General features: G+C 43.2%; 1 protein-coding gene across 2 annotated transcripts in view; it reads right to left on the bottom strand.

Annotated features, from left to right (window-relative positions):
• Positions 1 to 14,983, bottom strand: part of LOC137528451 (keratin, type I cytoskeletal 18-B-like) — a 98,921-nt gene extending 83,938 nt beyond the window's left edge. The window contains exon 1 of one of the 2 annotated variants that reach the window (XM_068249745.1): positions 14,819 to 14,983. The gene's annotated coding sequence lies outside the window, so the exon portion shown is untranslated. Of the gene's footprint in view, positions 1 to 14,708; positions 14,747 to 14,818 lie in introns of those variants that run through there. The other variant, XM_068249746.1, reaches the window with a different exon arrangement.
• Positions 14,984 to 17,774: the final 2,791 nt, after the last annotated feature.

Genomic DNA, 17,774 nt, shown 5'->3' with positions numbered 1-17,774 from the left:
CAATACCAGTTGCTTGTCAGTCCTGCTGATCTCTTTGATTCACCCACTATTGCAGCCACACACCTGAAACAAGCATGCAGCTAAACCAGTCTGACTTCAGTTAGAGCACCTGATCTGCATGCTTGTTGAGGGGCTGTGGCTAAAAGTATTAGAGACACAGGATCAGTAGGAGAGTCAGGCAGCTGGTATTATTTTAAAAGGAAAAATCCATATCCTTCTCAATTTAGGTTCCCTCTAGGTTTAGGCTCCCTTTAAGACCCCACTCGGTGGTGCCTAACCCTAAGACCCCCCCTTCCTTGTAATGCCTAATCCTAACCCTCCCTGGTGATGCCAAACCTTAATCCCACATAATACAATACAATAATACAATACAATAACATTTGTAAAGCGCTTTTCTCCCATAGGACTCAAAGCGCATAGCTGTGTCTCAGATTAATACAGGGTTTCAGGCTGGGTTGTGTTACAGAGGAGATAGTCATAGTGGTGCCCTTTCATTGCTGCATTTCATATCAAACATATATGTTATTTTGAACTGATATATCCAAATTAACTGATATAACGGAATTTAGTCACCTACTGATATAACCGATCTTGTAGCTGCAAAAAATCTTGGCTATATCCAGCACTGTTTCATAGCTGAAACAAATATTTCAGCTATATCCAGCACTTATAGCCGAAAAAAGCTTGGATATATCCAGTGCCCTTTTATAGCCCCTCCCCCCCTCCTTTTATTGCCGGAAAAAAAACCAACAACTTGGACACCCTTATTACCACCCTATAGCTGAGCTATGCAGCAAATAAAGTCTATTGTAGCGCCCTTTTTACACAGATGCCTGGCGATGACGTGGTGGCATTCAGATAATGTGGTGCCCAAGCCTTGCCAATACCTACCAATAACCAGGGCCGGATTTACCATAAGGCACTGTGGGCCCATGCCTACAGGCGCCTGATGATGGAAAGGCTGCTCACTCCCCTCCCCGAGTGCCCCCTCCCTTCTTTCCTATGCAGTATCCCAATGAGAGTGTAAATGAGAGGTTACTCATCCTGCTCTCGGCATTCCACTCCCTTTAGTCAGGGGTACCTCTAGCAACTGAGGTTCCTCTAGCTACCTAATACTTGGGAGCACCACTAGCTACTTAATATTGAGGTTCCTCTAGCTACCTAATACCTTACCTAAGGGGCACTTGTAGCTACCTATGGCAGGCAAGGGAAATAAGGGAGGAGTGACAGCTGGGATAGCCAGTACAAATGCGGTGCGGTTTGGCAGGTGTTTGTAGGTTCTTGGAGGGCAGGGTCTAAAGTGCCAGGACATCTGTGCCTATAGGCTCCTGTGAGGTAAATCCGGGCCTGCCAATACCACTTTGCACCAGGTGCACCTCCATGTTACGGTATTGTGCGGTGCAACCACCCAGCCCCGTTTCTTGCCCCGTGCGGAGCGTGCCGCCGCCCGGGGCGCTGTTGGGAGGGGGGCGCTATAATGGAGGGGGGAGCCGGAGCCGCGGGGAGGGCAGCCCGACCTCTCCCTCCCTCTCCTCTCCCGGGCGCCCTCCGTGCTCCCCCTCAGATGCAGAGTTCGTGAGCAGCAGGGAAGCGCTGTTTACAACTCACCGGCTGCCTGGCTCCAAGCGCTGCTCTCTCGCCGCTGGTCTGTCTCCTCTCTCTGTATACATACTGATACACGCTGCTTCCGGCTACAGGAAGCAGCGTGTATCAGTACGTATACAGAGAGAGAGAGGAGACCAGCGGCGAGAGAGCAGCGCTTGGAGCCAGGCAGCCGGTGAGTTGTAAACAGCGCTTCCCTGCTGCTCACGGACTCTGCATCTGAGGGGGGAGCACGGAGGGCGCCCGGGAGAGGAGAGGGAGGGAGAGGTCGGGCTGCCCTCCCTGCGGCTCCCCCCTCCATTATTGGGGGCATCTACCTATCTAACCTATTCTGGGGGCATCTACCTAATCTAACCTACGCTGGGGGGCAGCTGCTAATCTAACCTACGCTGGGGGGCACCTACCTATCTAACCTACACTGGGGGGCACCTACCTAATCTAACCTACACTGGGGGGCAGCTACCTATCTAACCTATACTGGGGGCAGCTACCTAATCTAACCTACGCTGGGGGGCAGCTACCTATCTAACCTATACTGGGGGGCACCTACCTAACCTATACTGGGGGGCACCTACCTAACCTATACTGGGGGGGCAGCTACCTTATCTAACCTATACTGGGGGGCAGCTACCTAATCTAACCTATTCTGGGGGGCACCTGTCTAATCTAGCCTATACTAGGGGGCACCTACCTAATCTAACCTATACTGAGAGGCACCTACCTATCTAACCTAGGGGGGGGGGGCGCAATTTTTACACCCTCGCCCTGGGTGCATTTTAGCCTAGAAACTGCACTGCAACCACCCACTTCGCTCCAGAAATATATATGGTTATTCTGAAATTCATGTATCAGAATACAAAAATATGATCTATAAGGAAACATTTATTTTTAAACCAGGTCCAAGGTATGAGTTTTCTCAAGGTGTTTGGCTATGGTTGTATTACTTACAATAGCCATTGTAATAAGGCATATACTCTGTATACTTTTAGAGTGTTTTGCTTTTTTCCCTAGGGCAACCACCTGTTCATAGTATCAACTGTAACTGTATCTTTTATTCTTCTATGACTGAATGTGCATGCGTGTGTCTTACTATACTGTTCCCATGCTCTTTTGCTTCAGGCTGACTACATGGTATGGTTAGAAAGCTTGTCTCCATAGATAGTCGGTGTCAGTGACAGTGTGGCTGGTTTGGGTGGAACTCCTGCCTATTTCTTTTTTTTTAACATTTGAATTGAATGTGGATTGGGGATATGTTTTCTTTCACAGAAAATAACAAAAGCAGTCACCCTAAAAATTTTAACAGGAGTAGTGCAGTTTGATACTTTGAATAAAGATCTTTTCAATCTTCCCTCATTCACTTCCCTCACAGGGGAGTGTATATGGAGGATGAGGAAAGACTGGGAGTGTTCCGGGATATCTCTCACAGCGCTAAACAGGTGCGTAGCAATAGGGGGTGCAGAGGTTGCGACCGCATCTGGGCCCTTGGGCCAGAGGGGCCCTCCCTCAACTTCAATATTAGCTCTCTATTGGTCCTATGCTCATAATAATCTCTTCTGTAGATACTTTGCATGGTGGTAATCATTAACAAAGTGCTCCCAATTGCCTTCTTGCAACTCTGACACTGTAGCTGCCATTGGCAGGTTTTGGCGCACCGTATGTGTATTGTTATGTATAGCGTGCTTGGGGGGCCCCAATGTAACACATCAGGGCCCACAGCTCCTTACCACTGGCGCTAAAGGTCACAATGATGGCATAGTGATGTGGAGTTTGATATTCATATTGGAGAGAAAATGTTTTTAATGTTATGATGAGAGGCACATTGTTTTTCAAAGTAATATTTGTAAACAGATGAGATTGGGAGTGGTGCTAGTTCCGGGTTTTTATCTTAGTCTGATAATGAGTCACGTGACATCTAACCCCATTAGAAAGTAACGTGGACGAAACCGGTCGGGGATATCACTATTGCGACGGGCAGGGAATGGAGGAGCAGGCCTGTCAGCTGATATCCCATGGAGTGGTTGCGCTGCGTATGTCAAAAAAGGGCGTCGTGAAAAAAGGGCGCGGGGTTTATACGATAAGCATGAATAACGTTTACAAAAAATATTGTGCTTTATTTCATTAAAAAATAATGTTTTATAAAGTTTTCAATCATTAAATAATGTGTAAGAATTCGGCAATTGTGAAAACGTTAATCTTCCCTGTTTCAAAAGTTAAACGTATAATAATGTTTTGTAAAGAATTAGTAAGTATTACTAAAATTTTACTAAGACCCCCCTTTGTGATCGCTTTATTGTGTGGAGAATAATGTTTTAAAAACAGTAAAGGATAAAATATATTACAATTTACGTTACATACTGATCACTTTATGTTGTGAATAATAATGTTTTACAAACAGTAAGGGATACAATTGTAATATGTTAACGACAATGATCGTGGCGAAATGTGGAAAACATAAATTAGCAAAAATGTAATGATAAAACCTTATTTTACGCGGGCGCCCTTTTTTCCCGGTGGGCGCCCGTCAAACGATAATTAATATGGCAGTCTATGGAGGCGCCCTTTTTGTCCACTTGCCTCATGCGCCCGAATTTACTGTTTCCGGTTGCGCTTGGGAACAACTCTGCCTGCGCTCTATACCTGCACTTATCTGTCTATTTTAATGGTGATATTAAACTTTTTTAGATGTTATCACACTATTGGAGTCTATTGTACTTTTATGCATGAGGGTATCATTGCCCGATGGAGTAATGCCGTGGGAGTCTATACAGACCAGACGGGCAGGGAACACAAGCACGTATGATCATTTTGTATGATCCAAGTAGCTGGTGGGTGTGTTGTGCAATTGGGTGTGGTGAAGGCACTGAAGTTCTTACATAAAGTAATCCTGAAAAAAAAAATAAACTTGTGAGATAATTAGTTGTATGTTTAGTACAGCTAAGAAAGAGAACATTAGCATCAAAGAAAAAAGTCTCATGTTGTTTTCCAGTTGAGGAAGAGTTAACTAAAACAAAAACTCAAGTTGTTATCTATGCAAAAGAACTTCTCTGAGCTCTTCAATCCACTGGGTAGAATACAGTCCTATTTTCTGAAGTACTTAAACAGCCAAGAAACATTGAGAGACAGCTTAATATAAGGTTTTACTTCAGGAAAGTCAAAGGGTCATTATTTCTGTTTTGTTTTATTTCTTAAATGACTGAATATGGTGTCTAAACCGCAAATAAGACAATGATGCAATGTCTGGATGGTGTAATGGTTAAGGGCTCTGCCTCTGACACAGGAGACCAGGGTTCAAATGTCGGCTCTGTCTGTTCAGTAAGCCAGCACCTATTCAGTAGGAGACCTTAGGCAAGTTTCCCTAACACTACTACTGCCTATAGAGCGCGTCCTAGTGTCTGCAGCTCTGGCGCTTTGAGTCCACCAGGATATAAATGTTATTTGTCTTGTCTGGTCTTATAAATAAATCTATATTGCTGGAAATAAAAATATGAGGCTCTTTTCATTGCTGCTCGTGTTCTATTCGTTATCTTATCGGATTTTATCTGATTGCCATCTGGAGTCGGGAAGGAATTTTTCCCTTTAGGGGCTAATTGGACCAGGCCTTGTAAGGGTTTTTTCGCCTTCCTCTGGATCAACAGGGATATGTGAGGGAGCAGGCTGGTGTTGTACTTTATACTGGTTGAACTCGATGGACGTATGTTTTTTTTCAACCAAAATAACTATGTAACTATGTAATCTGTGCTACACATACAATTCATTATCTTATAAGTATTTTTTCACTTCAGGTTTGCTTTAACCTCTTACCGGCCGTCTAATGCCATATGGCGGTGGTAGACAGGCTCTGTTGTTACCCCGCGCCGCCATATGGCATCATCCTGTGAGGAGCAAGATTTGACGGGAGCTCATACTCGCACGAGCATGCTCTCATGTCAATAAACACAGCGGAGCACAGCGATCAGCCTGCCTGGCAACTGGAACTGCGCTGGCAGGCTGTTTATTTATCAACAAAGTATAATTTATGCAGTGCTGAAATCTAACGCAGCGATGCACAGATAATTGTCTTGTCACTGCAACTGTCACTTGTAACTGTCCCTCAGAGGGGCTCACAATCTAACCCCTACCATAACCATATGCCAATATATGAATAGTGTAGTGTATGTAATATAGTGTAGGGCCAATTTATGGAGGGGAGGGAGGTGGGGATAAAAAAAAAATACAAACATTTTGCTCTTCTTTTTTTAATAAAAAAGACTAAAAATCGCAGCAGCAATCAAATAGCACCAAAAGAAAGCTCTATTTGTGAGAAGAAAAGGGGGGTAAAATTAATTTAGGTACTAAGTTGTATGACCGAGCAATAAACCGTTAAAGTTGTGAAGTGTCGAATTGTAAAAAAATGGCCAGGTCACTAGGAGGTTATAAACTTCTGGTCCTCAAGAGGTTAAGGAGTGCAATTGGCAAGATTTCGTTTGATTCACAAATATGATATTACAGCCCAGACTGGTTTAAAACAATTAGATTGGGTGTCTGTAGTCAGGATTAAGCATACTTGAAGTCTGTGAAGAAAAAAAAAACCTAACCAACAGTAATGCTGCATTAGTGCAGTCATAAAGTGTGCGTTAGGCAAACCTCAGGTATAAAAGTGCATACTTAAAAAGAGGGAATCCTCTTGGATCCTACAGAGGCTTCCCTAGCTGTCCTTGAGTCCCCCGTTGCTGAGCACAGACCCCCGAAGATAATGGACAATTGCTTATTGCTAGGAACATTAGGGCTGTGCTCCTCTTCAGACACGACCATGCCTGTACAAGTATGCAAGCCGAGCTTGCGTGATAGTAGCACGGCCATGCTTGTGGCAGGAGAGGAGCATGGTTGGTCCTGATGTTAAGGAGGGTCCCAGCAATCAGCAGCAAAAGCAAGGAGGACCCAGGAAGCCTCTATAGGATTCCTTCTTCTTTGATAAGTATTTCCTTTTAGACCAGAGCATCGGCTTGGACTATTTTTAATGATCCCTGCCCAACTTACAAGCTGACTTTTAAAATCAGCAGGCTGCAAGCCACCACTCCCTACTGCGAAGACTGAAGAGCACTCATTTGCAGGTCATGGCTAGAGCCAGATCGTCATGACCTTTTCCAAATCACTTCATTAATGTTGACCCGCTGCAGTCACATCTGACATATCTTTTTAAAGAGACCCAGAGATGTCAGCTATTAACGATTTTTTACTTACCCGGGGCTTCCTCCAGCCCAAAAATGACGGATGCATCCTCCACCGCTCCTGCAGTCCTCTGTTAAGCGGCAATCAGCTCCGGTATTCTGCTCAGTCGGGCCCAGTCTGACTCAGTGAAGTCAGCCAGCGTCTTCAGCGCTTGCACAGAAGATCCGCGCATGTGCAGAAGGCCCCCTGCTGACACTGAGCTGAATACCAGAGCTGATCGCGGCGTAGCGGAGGCCCGCGGGAGCACGACAAGGGAAGCATCCATGGTTATGGGGCTGGAGGAAGCCCCGGGTAAGTAAAAAGTCTTCATAGCTGACATCTCTGATACACTTTAAGTATCTAGCATGAAGATCATTAGTTGGCTAAGACAGCCTTACTGTATTTTTTATTTCTTTGATTTTTAAATTTTTTGTACCTGAGTTGAGGTACCTTTTAAGCATTAAAGACAGGCTAAAAGAAATAAAAGTGTTTTTGAACCAACATTTTAGTAAAATTTGGACCAACAATAGTAATAAAATCATTCTTAAGTTACAACTGTGTTAGCAGATTTTTTTTTTCCAGCTCATCTTATTGTGGCGCTGAACACTCAAACATTTCACTGTTTATTTATATTCCTCAGTTGGGTCTGTAGTCAGAGGGAACCAAGTACCACTTTTTTCCCCTAGTTTCTAGATTTAGGAGCTGCCATGTCACCCCCCTCCCCTTGTAGCTGCCCATCATTTATCCAAGGGAAGATGTGATGATGACTTTTTGAAGAACAGTGTCCAATATACCCCACCCCCACGCTGATGAAAGCTTTTGTTTGCTTTCTGCTAATGTGTGCAATAAAATAATTACATCCGTGCTTATCTGCCTGAAAGTTCTGGTGTCAGGCAGGCCTCAGAAGTAGGGTAATAAAACCATCTTCTAATCTTTTAATTAATGAGCCACATTGTTGGCATGCATATTACATGTGCTATTGAGATGCCATGGGTGCTAAAAATGGTGCTTGGTTCACTTTAATATTATGAAACAGCTGCTGAGGAAAATGGGCAGTGGCTAAGGTTGTACGTTTTGTTTTTTGGTAAAAATACATTTTTACCTGTAAATATTACTGCTTTTTGTGTAAGTCATTAACTGTGCTTTCACAGAAAAATAAAGTAAATAAACAGACTTCAGTCAAAACGAACACTCGCAATCCAGCGCAGGAGACTTGGGTGCAGACGGCGCCACCATAGACCATAATAGGAATTACGACTATAGCGGTGCACAGAGTAACTTCAGCGCCGTCAGAAGAAAGAGCTGAAGTTACTTTTAAAACACTGTAATTCGGCCTCCAGCAATACCTAGAAGCCGAATTATATCATTCCCCACCATTCACGTGGACCTAGAGGGGGAATAGTAATTAACGTCACCGGGAACTTGTGCAGCAGCAGGATAAGCCATACCGGCTGTATGCTGCCCCCAAGTCTCCCGGCGGTGAATCCTCCTGTACTCAGTGAAATAACCAATCCTCACACAATTGCTAGGTCACACATTAACAGACCTGTCTTATAACAAGCTACAGGTTACTGTATTTTCTTCTCAATAAGTGTGATTGGAGAAAATCCTGCCTCATGCTCCAACAGTATACAAGGGAAGTGTGACCTTCTCTGAGCAGCTTAAGACCCTGCCCAGGACTAAGTTCTATTGCACCCGTTAGCTAGTGGTTGTGTGGAAATAATATGATCATGTTTGGATAAAAGTTCTCATATTAGTTCATTTCTAACAGCTGGGAAATCTCAGGATAAAGAAGCCAGGACATTACTTCTTGACACACAGATAAGACAATCTGTACACAACAGGGGAATGCAGTCTGAATCCAAACAAAAAATACCCAAAATATATACAAATTAAATGAAGTAAAGGTGCATGCAGGTGATAGAATTGTGTCACCCTTAAAGCAGCAGGGACAGCCATATTATCCCAGGAAACAAAAAAAAAACACACATATATAAGTAGACAAATGCTTCTTCTACTCACACAACATACAGTATATATTGTACTGTCCATGTTTTAATTTCAGATAATTTTATATAGTAAACAAAGAGAAAACTGTTCCCTGCATTTTCCATCTCTACTGCCTCTGACTGAAGCCAATACTGATGTCATTTCGACCCTTACTCTTTTTTTTTCTCCTGCCATAAATAGTGTATACATTGCCAACCCTCCTCCCCACTGAGCTCTGTGTTTACAATGTGTTGCATTGTAAACACATGTGAACACAGCCTAGATCGTATTTCAGCAGCTTCTGCAGAGGGGTTAGGTGTATTTTCCTCCTCAGCCTTGTGTCACGTTGAACTACCCTCAGCCAATCAGTCAAGAACAGGAATGTGGGTGGGGAGATAACATGCTTCCCTCTCCCCGGCAATGTACCAGAATAGAGCCAGGCTGACTGAGATAAGATTTGTTACAGCAGACACATTTATGATTATATTTGAATGCTTGAAATGCAGACTGCATAATAAACACAGAGCAGTGGGTAAATAGAATTAGATTTTATGGCTGATAATCCCGCTTTAATGATTATCGACTGATCATTAGCAGGGGCGAATAAAAGACCCTGCAAGGGATGCAGCCACAGGGGGACCCAGAAGCTACAAGGGGAACAAGTAGGGGGAGAAGATTATTTTCCCTGTCCTGAGAGACTGACAACTAAGGGCACAGAGAGAAAAAAACTTTCCTCTTTCTGCACAATTGTTTTAATGACTGCATCTGCTCACCCACCGATAAGGAATCAGTTATGCACCGTCAGAGATGGACAGATTGAGTGTAATAAGCTAAGGCTGGGAGCACAAGCCTCTGTCCGTTTTCTGTATGCGTTTTCTGTGTGCACAAAAGTGTGCGATTGCGTGCGAAAATGTACAAAAAATGCGAAAACGCATGCGAAAACACTAGCGTGGCCGTGATATGAGCTATCACGGTTTAGTGAATCAAGCCCCATGTGTCTCTGCATGTGTTAAAACATGCACATTCATCACAGAAGCTAATGTAATTAATAGAGAAAACTGCTTCACTGCTATTAGTTTTTATCTGCATGGAGAAAATACATTTAATTGTGCACTAGCCAATTGATTAAAGTTGGTTTTCAGTTTAACTGTGCAGAAAGTGGTGGTGGTGGGGGGCATCCAAAGTCTTGTAGGGGGGCTCATTGATTTCTAGTTATGCCCCTGATCATTAGGATGAGGCTGCAGGGAACGATGCCAATTCAGAAGCATTGCAGCACATACTACTTAAGAGAGAGGGGGGAGGAAGCACGACAGGGCGGAGCATAAGCCAGATCGCTAAATGTCATTAGGAAAGGGGCAGTACACCCGCTAGATTCTCAGCCACGTGACAATAACACCAACACACATATCAGGCCTTAAACTGTGTACAGACAGAAGACAATCATTGACAGAACAGCACATTTATGTTATGATCACGTCGTTAATATACGCAAGTGCAATGCCCCCACATCAGGAGGCTGCCATTCCTGAGCTCCCTCCCTGTAGGAAGGAACTTTTATGCTTGGCCAAGGAAAACATACTAATGTGTTTCATTAGCCTGGAAGAAAAATGCTACTTGGATGACACTTTGTATGTAGGATTATCCTCCAATGTTTGAACAAAGATTTATCCTAAAGCTATGCACACATTTTACATTTTTGTCACCCAACAGGGGCGTTGCTACCCCCAAAGATCAGTGGCACGTGCTCAATGGCGGCCATGCTGGGAGCTGTGGTGCATCAATCAGGGTTATGCTGGATGCTGTGGTGCCTTTGTGTGGGCATGCTGGATGCTGTGACGCCTTTATGGGGGCATGCAGGGAGCTGTAGTTCTATGGGGCGTGCTAGGAGTTGTGGTGCCTCAATGGGAGGCCCATGGGAGCATGGGAGGGGGTCCACTAGAAGGTCAGGGAATGCTATGGGGGAACTGCCAGGTAACCTGGCAGCAGGCCAGCCCACCCAGCAGAAATCCATACTAGCCAGCACAAAAGCCAAGTAACTCTGCCTAGTTATGTTTAAGTGACACTATTTATGTGATATGCTGCATTTTTTTGGAAAGGGGGCTTCATCCAACAGTTTGCTGGGCAGACCTACTTAGACTTCTGTTAGATTCATGTAAATTTCACTCCACCCATGGCCACACCCACATTCTGGTGTGTGGCCACACCCATTTTCCAGCTGGAGTGCCCAAAAGTGCCCGGAACTCTTAGGATTCTAGCAACGCCCCTGTCATTCAAAAAGACTGTTCACGATCTTGCAGGTGAGTGCTGAATCAAAAAAAGTCCACTTTGGCCAGTTGCTGAAGGGGAGGCCACTTACATGGCTGACCCCTGTACACACGCTAGATTTCCAACCAAAATGATCATAAATGGTTGTTTTGGGCAATGAAAGTCTAAGGACTGTATGTAGCTGAAACGTAAATACACCCTGTGCACTCTTCTTGTGCTGAAAGGAACAGTACAACCAGCATAAGTCAATAAGGAGAATTTGGATGCTGTAGGCAAGTGGACAGATCCTCTTTCAGCTGTGGGATAAATGTGCCAGACTGCATTATTGATGATCAACAATTAGTGAAGTCTAAAGCAGTGTTTCTTAGCATTAATTTAGCATGTGTATTAAATGCACTATAGTCTGCGCTCATCTAAGGTAGGTAATGTACTTATTCAAGGTCACAGTATCCACAACACTACATATATGTCAGTTGACACAATAAACTTTTCACTGAATATTCTTCCAAATATGTGGTCCCCAGTTTAAACAATAAATAATCTAAGAGTGATTTAAGGTATGGCATAAAAGTATGCCCTGTGGAATTTTCACTTTGCAGGATACTATATAATATTAAGTGCGAAGGGGTTACACGCTGGGGAAACTGGCAACTAGCGATTGGATGTAATGGTCTATACGAGGCGTTCTCACACTGTCACTAGCCAAGCCTCTGACGAGTCAGCAGTGACGAAACCGGTTGGGCGGAGCCTGGAATGCAGTGTGAGACGCTGTCACCACGTGGATTTTAATCAATGCGTATTTTTACAGCTGTCTTGTGAGTGTTATTTTAACTACATTTTTAAATAAAACCGTTATTACGCTATGGAAGCATTTGTTTGAGTTTAAGGTACTGGAGACTGTACAAATTACCCGGAAGGGTCAAGCGCTGTTTGCTGGTTCCAAGAGGGTCAGCCATTGGATCTGGTGAGCGGCTCATATTCTACAGTATATGGTGGAGGATCACTATCACCGATTTGCATGTGTGCGCACAAGAGGTGATTTATAAACAGTATTACGCTATGTGGAGATTCTTATGCTTTCTTCCTATATGAGGAGTGAAGGCCAGGGCCGGCCCGAGGCATAGGCTGGAGAGGCTCCAGCCTCAGGGCGCAGTGTAGGAGGGGGCGCACAATTCATTCAGCTGTCATTCACAATTGTGTATGAAGCAGAAATAAATAAGAAAAGGGGATACATAGCAGTGACTGCAAGCCTGATAACTAGATATTAAGGTGTTGGGGAGGTTGTGGGCCCTGTGGCCCTCTTAGTCTAATAGCAATCCGTGTGTGACAGCTGAGGTGGGAGGGATGGAGGGGCGCACTTTGCTGTCTCAGCCTTGGGTGCTGGAGGACCTTGTCCCAGCTCTGGTGAAGGCTGCAGAGTATCTGTGTGCAGGGGGAACCAGGAAGGACCCCAAACAAGCGTTTTTGCTGATCTGTGAATATGGTAAGCCAAGTTTTCTGGTGTGCGCAGACTGTTTTATATGATGCTGATGTTGTGAAGACGTGGCTTTTTTGCATAAAATGATGGATTATCCGAAGAGACTATACATTTAAAGAACACTGAGTCAAAGTTTATTGTGTAAACTGGGGACCACATATTTGGAAGAATTTTCAGTGAAAAGTTTATTGTGTCAACTGACATATATGAAGTGTTGTGGATACTGTGACCTTGAATAAGTACATTACCTACCTTAGATGAGCGCAGACTATAGTGCATTTAATATTCAATTAAGGGTGTACCCCCTGATTGTATTGTGCACCTAAGCCTTTATTATTCATCTTATTGTTTATCTCAGAGATCATTTTTGGATTCTGACTGTAGGGAGGAGCGCAAGGCCACTAGGGAATACAATTTAGTATGTGCCCCCTTATGAAAACCTCCTCTTGACAACTAACACCTGGTGTAGGTAACATTACCTTAAGGTGCCTATTGATGGTAATATTTTTAGTGCACAGTCATATTTTCGATCAGATTAATCAGATTGTGTTGTATGAAAAACAGAGACGCTAAGTGGGTCCAATCGATCCTGAATTGTCACATTATTGATTGTTTACGGTGTGGCTGAATTATCTTAGATACAATCGCAACTGGTTTAGATATGATCACAAATTGGATTCTTTAATGTTGCGGATCTTTTATTTTAATCTGAATAATCTTATCAAAAAATAAAGATGATCACTAAAAATCGCACCATTAAAGTATCCCTTAACACATTCATTTATTACTAGTACTGTATACACTTATTGTGCATAAGTGATTTAAAAGCAGTGCTATTCCTCAAAAAATACTTATTATTATTTATTGAATTTATAAAGCGCCAACATATTACGCAGCGCTGAACATTAATTTAGGTAATTCAGCTTTGTTTATGTTTCTGAAATTCAAACCTTGTTCTACTTATTAAATTTATCAAGCCCAAGTATCCACCTAAACCCATCAGAAGTACCACTTGGGAAACAAGTACTACTGTTGAGATCCAGCCCGTATGCAATTAACTTTTTCTCCTGAGTTTTCTCCTAGGAGATATGTGTTTATCTTAGATTTAAAATATTTTTTCAGCACTTTGCAATGGAAAAAGTGCCAAAAAGTAAGTAAAAAAGTACTATAAATATTATTCTGACAAATTTTTTGCTTGCTGTTAGTGTAAAATGCATTTTATTGACAAGTTTTCTCACCCCGAAAAAAACTTGGGAGAAAAAGATAATTGCACATCGTTCCTTGGCCCGTATGAATTTAACTTTTTTTTCCCTGTGTTTTCTCCTAGGTGATATATTTACACCTTGTCAATAATATGCCTTTTAAACCACTTACAACTTACAAATAAAAACATACTCAAAATAATTTTTATAGTACACCTACGTTTTGTACTTATTCAATTGCAAAATGCTGAAAAGTGATTTTAAACCGAAGATAAAAAAAAATATATTTTAGGAGAAAATTTAAGAGAAAAAAATAATTGCATATGGGCCCTGGGCTTTTTCACCTGAGTTTTCTCCAAGATGATATTTTTAAACTTGTCAATAAAATGCCTTTTAGGCCGCCAGAAAGCAAGAAAATACTGACAATAATTTTGATAGTGCCTTTTTGGTACTTTTTAGTTGAAAAGTGCTGAAAGTTATTTTAAATCGAAGATGAAAAATTATCTCCTGGGAGAAAAGTCAGGTGAAAAAGTGAATTGCATATGGGCCCTGGGCTATACGCAATTCCCTTTTTCTCCTCAGTTTTCTCCTAGGTGATATTTTCACAACTTGATAGTACTTTTCCACCAACATTTGGGTACTTTTTAAATTGTAAAATGCTGAAAATTTAGTTTAAAGTGAATAAGAAAATGATCTTCTAGGAGATAACTCAGGTGAAAAAATATAATTACATATGGACCCTGGTGTCTAAAGTAAAAAAAACAACTACTTGCTCAACAAACAAAATCATTTGAAGCTGTAACATCATAAAAATGTCAATGATAAAATACATCCTTAAACATGTTTTTAAACTATCAAAGTTTTTTTCTTTTCTGTTAAAAAAGCTCAAAACGTTTGCTGCAACAGCTCCTCGCTAGCTACATCAGTGAGAAACACCAATACAATGCAATGCTGTAATGCAAGGTAAATACCATATCATAAAATACCACAAGAAATGTGTGAAGTCCCAGGAGAACCTGTCAGTTAGTTGATTTGGGCACAGTGCCATAAGCAAACCAGACAGAAGAGCACATCCAGGAATGGGAACCTACTGTACCTTTCTGAAGACAGGTCCTGGAGGTGTTCAAAGCACAGCACTGTTATATCTCTCCAGAGAGGCTTATATCCAGAAGGAGGGAGGGAGGTCTCACACCCACAGGAGGCTGGCAGTTTACTGAGGTCATTCACAGCAACCTGCTATGTGAAAGTGTTCCTCAGTGAGGTCTTCACTTGGCAGACTTTCTATAACACCTAACCTGTACAGTGAATGATAGACGGAGCTCCGTCAATATGTAGATGTATAGATAGAGTCGTCTGTGTGTACATAAATGGAGAGTGAGGTGTATTTAACCATAGGACTAGGCAAATACAGCTTAAGATGCAGGGATGATGATGCACACACCCTTGTTAACATATGAAGAGATAAGTACTGACAGGTGACATGTGTGAAAAGAATAGAGACACCAGTATACAGGGAACAGGATGTATTTATGGCCAGCACCACCCAGTAAGGACTATTAAGTATTAAATTAAAAGTTTATTTACTTTTCAGTCAGAGGAAAGACACTATATCAGTCCATCTGCAGCACAAAGTCCATTGTATAAAATATTTAGGTAGAAGTAAAACTGTTTATAAAGTAAATTTTTCTTCTTGTTTATTCATCTGCTCCTAGGAGATAATTTTTCTTCATCTTCTGTTTAAAATAACTTTTAAGCACTTTCTATTAAAAAGTACTCAAAAGTAAAAAAGTTCTACTATTGTACTCAAAATTATTTTAAATATATAAAACCCTCTGGGGGATAATACCGAGCTGAGCTCGGGGTACGCCGCCACAGAGGATTTCTCAGGCCCTGGTGGGCCGATTTGCATAATTTTTTGTTTGTTGCACGCAGCTAGCACTTTACTAGCTGCGTGTATATACCGATCGCTGCCGCTCTGCGCTGATTCGCCGCTACCCGCCGCGCCGCTCCCCCCCCCCCAAGACCCCGTGCGCAGCCTGGCCAATCAGTGCCAGGCAGCGCTGAGGGGTGGATCGGGACTCCCTCTGACGTCACGACGTCGTTGACGTCGATGACGTCATCCTGATCGTCGCCATGGCGACGGGGGAAGCCAAACAGGAAATCCCGTTCTGAACGGGATTTCCTGTTTGCTTTGATTGGCGGAGGCGATCGGAGGGGGAGGGGGGATGCCGCTGCGCTAGGCTAGCTACATGATTAAAAAAAATAATAATTTAAAAAAAAAATGTGCTGCGCCGCCCCCTGGCGATATTATTGTATCGCCCAGGAGGTTAATGCTTGCAGGTGGTTTGAAAGGCATTTTATTGATGAGGTGTGAACATAGCTCCTAGGAGAAAACGTTAATTGCATGCGGGCCTAAATGTGATTAAAAATGGATTTGTCCTATCAATTTCCAACCATTATAAAACAGTTAAACATATAAACATAGTCATTTGTTTGTAATACATTTGCATTAGAGTTAATGGGCCTTATTTGGAGGCACAGCTGTGTGCTATAGCTCTGCCTCTGCTGGAGTCAATCTGCGCTGATCTCCGCCTCTCCCCACCCCTCTCTGTGAAAAGAAGACTGAGAGGGGCAGGGAGAGGCGGCAATTGACTCCAGCAGAGGCAGAGCTACAGCACAAAGCTCTGCCTTTAACAGGAAGCGATCCCTGAATTTTGCTCCGGTTGTTTGATGAGTTTAAATACATTGTTCTGCTGCGGGAATGCAGCGTTTCACCTATGCTCATATTGCTGAAGATAAATGAACACTAAAAAAAAATAATTTTGAATGGCTTCAGACTCTTTTTTAAACTAAAGATTAGAAATTATCTCCCAGGAGAAAATTTAGGAGAAAAAGTGAATTGGATCGGACCCAATGTATTCATTAAATTTAAAGAGACTTTGAAGCGAGAATAAATCTCGCTTCAGAGCTCATAGTTAGCAGGGGCATGTGTGCCCCTGCTAAACCGCCGCTATCGCGCCGCTAAACGGGGGTCCCTTCACCCCCAAACCCACCCCCGCAAGACTTGGTCGTTCCTGGAGGCAGGGCTAACGGCTGCAGCCCTGCCTCCAGTCGCGTCTATCAGCGGCGCATCGCCGCCTCTCCCCCGCCCCTCTCAGTGAAGGAAGACTGAGAGGGGCGGGGGAGAGGCGGAGATACGCGCTGACAGACGCGCGTGGGGCAGGGCTGCGGCGGTTAGCCCTGCCCCAACCAGGAAGCGCTCCCCCGCTGCACCGAGGGGATTTGGGGGTGAAGGGACCCCCGTTTAGCGGCGCGATAGCGGCGGTTTAGCAGGGGCACGCATGCCCCTGCTAACTATGAGCTCTGAAGCGAGATTTATTCTCGCTTCAGACTCTCTTTAATGATTTATTATCTACTACAAACCATTTAGTGTTTGCCTATATTAGACTCAGAACACATACAAATAGCAGACCTTAGTAGAAGCTGCAGGTTTAGAGAGCACATTACGAGTCACTGTTTACTTGAGAGGAGTCATGTGAGTCAGTGTACGTGAAATGCTTGGATATTGTTTGGCACAGCTAGCCAAGGTTCAGGGAAGTAAACTGGTGTGACTGACACTTACATGCTACCGAATGACTTTATGAGCACTCCTTCATCCCTTCTCCAGCTCCCACACCTGCATCTCACACTGGAAGCAAATATGAACCACACTACTCCCTTTTACCCTGGCTTAAAGCCCAGCTAAACTCACAACGGAACAAGGCATACAGTATTTTATTAGGTTAATAAGGAATGTAAACAATGTGTAGAAGCCAAGTGATGAACAGAATACCTTTTCCCCGCCAAATGTGATTTCCCGCTGCACAACACTTTGCTTTCTTAACTGTTTAGATTCACTGGTGGTTGGGTGTGTGGGTCAGTCAAATTTGATCATGTAACACTCAAAGTAGGAAGAGCAAAAGATGCTAGGCTACATTTCCCAGACTCCCTACATTACAGGAAAAATCCTTTGTATGCAGGAGGGGTGGGTTCTGTTGCCACAGAAAGTAGAT

The sequence above is a fragment of the Hyperolius riggenbachi genome, chromosome 8, assembly GCF_040937935.1.
Source record: "Hyperolius riggenbachi isolate aHypRig1 chromosome 8, aHypRig1.pri, whole genome shotgun sequence".
Classification (NCBI taxonomy): Eukaryota; Metazoa; Chordata; class Amphibia; order Anura; family Hyperoliidae; genus Hyperolius; species Hyperolius riggenbachi.
Note: the sequence above shows the minus strand (reverse complement) of the source record. Positions and strands in the feature narration are given on the sequence as shown.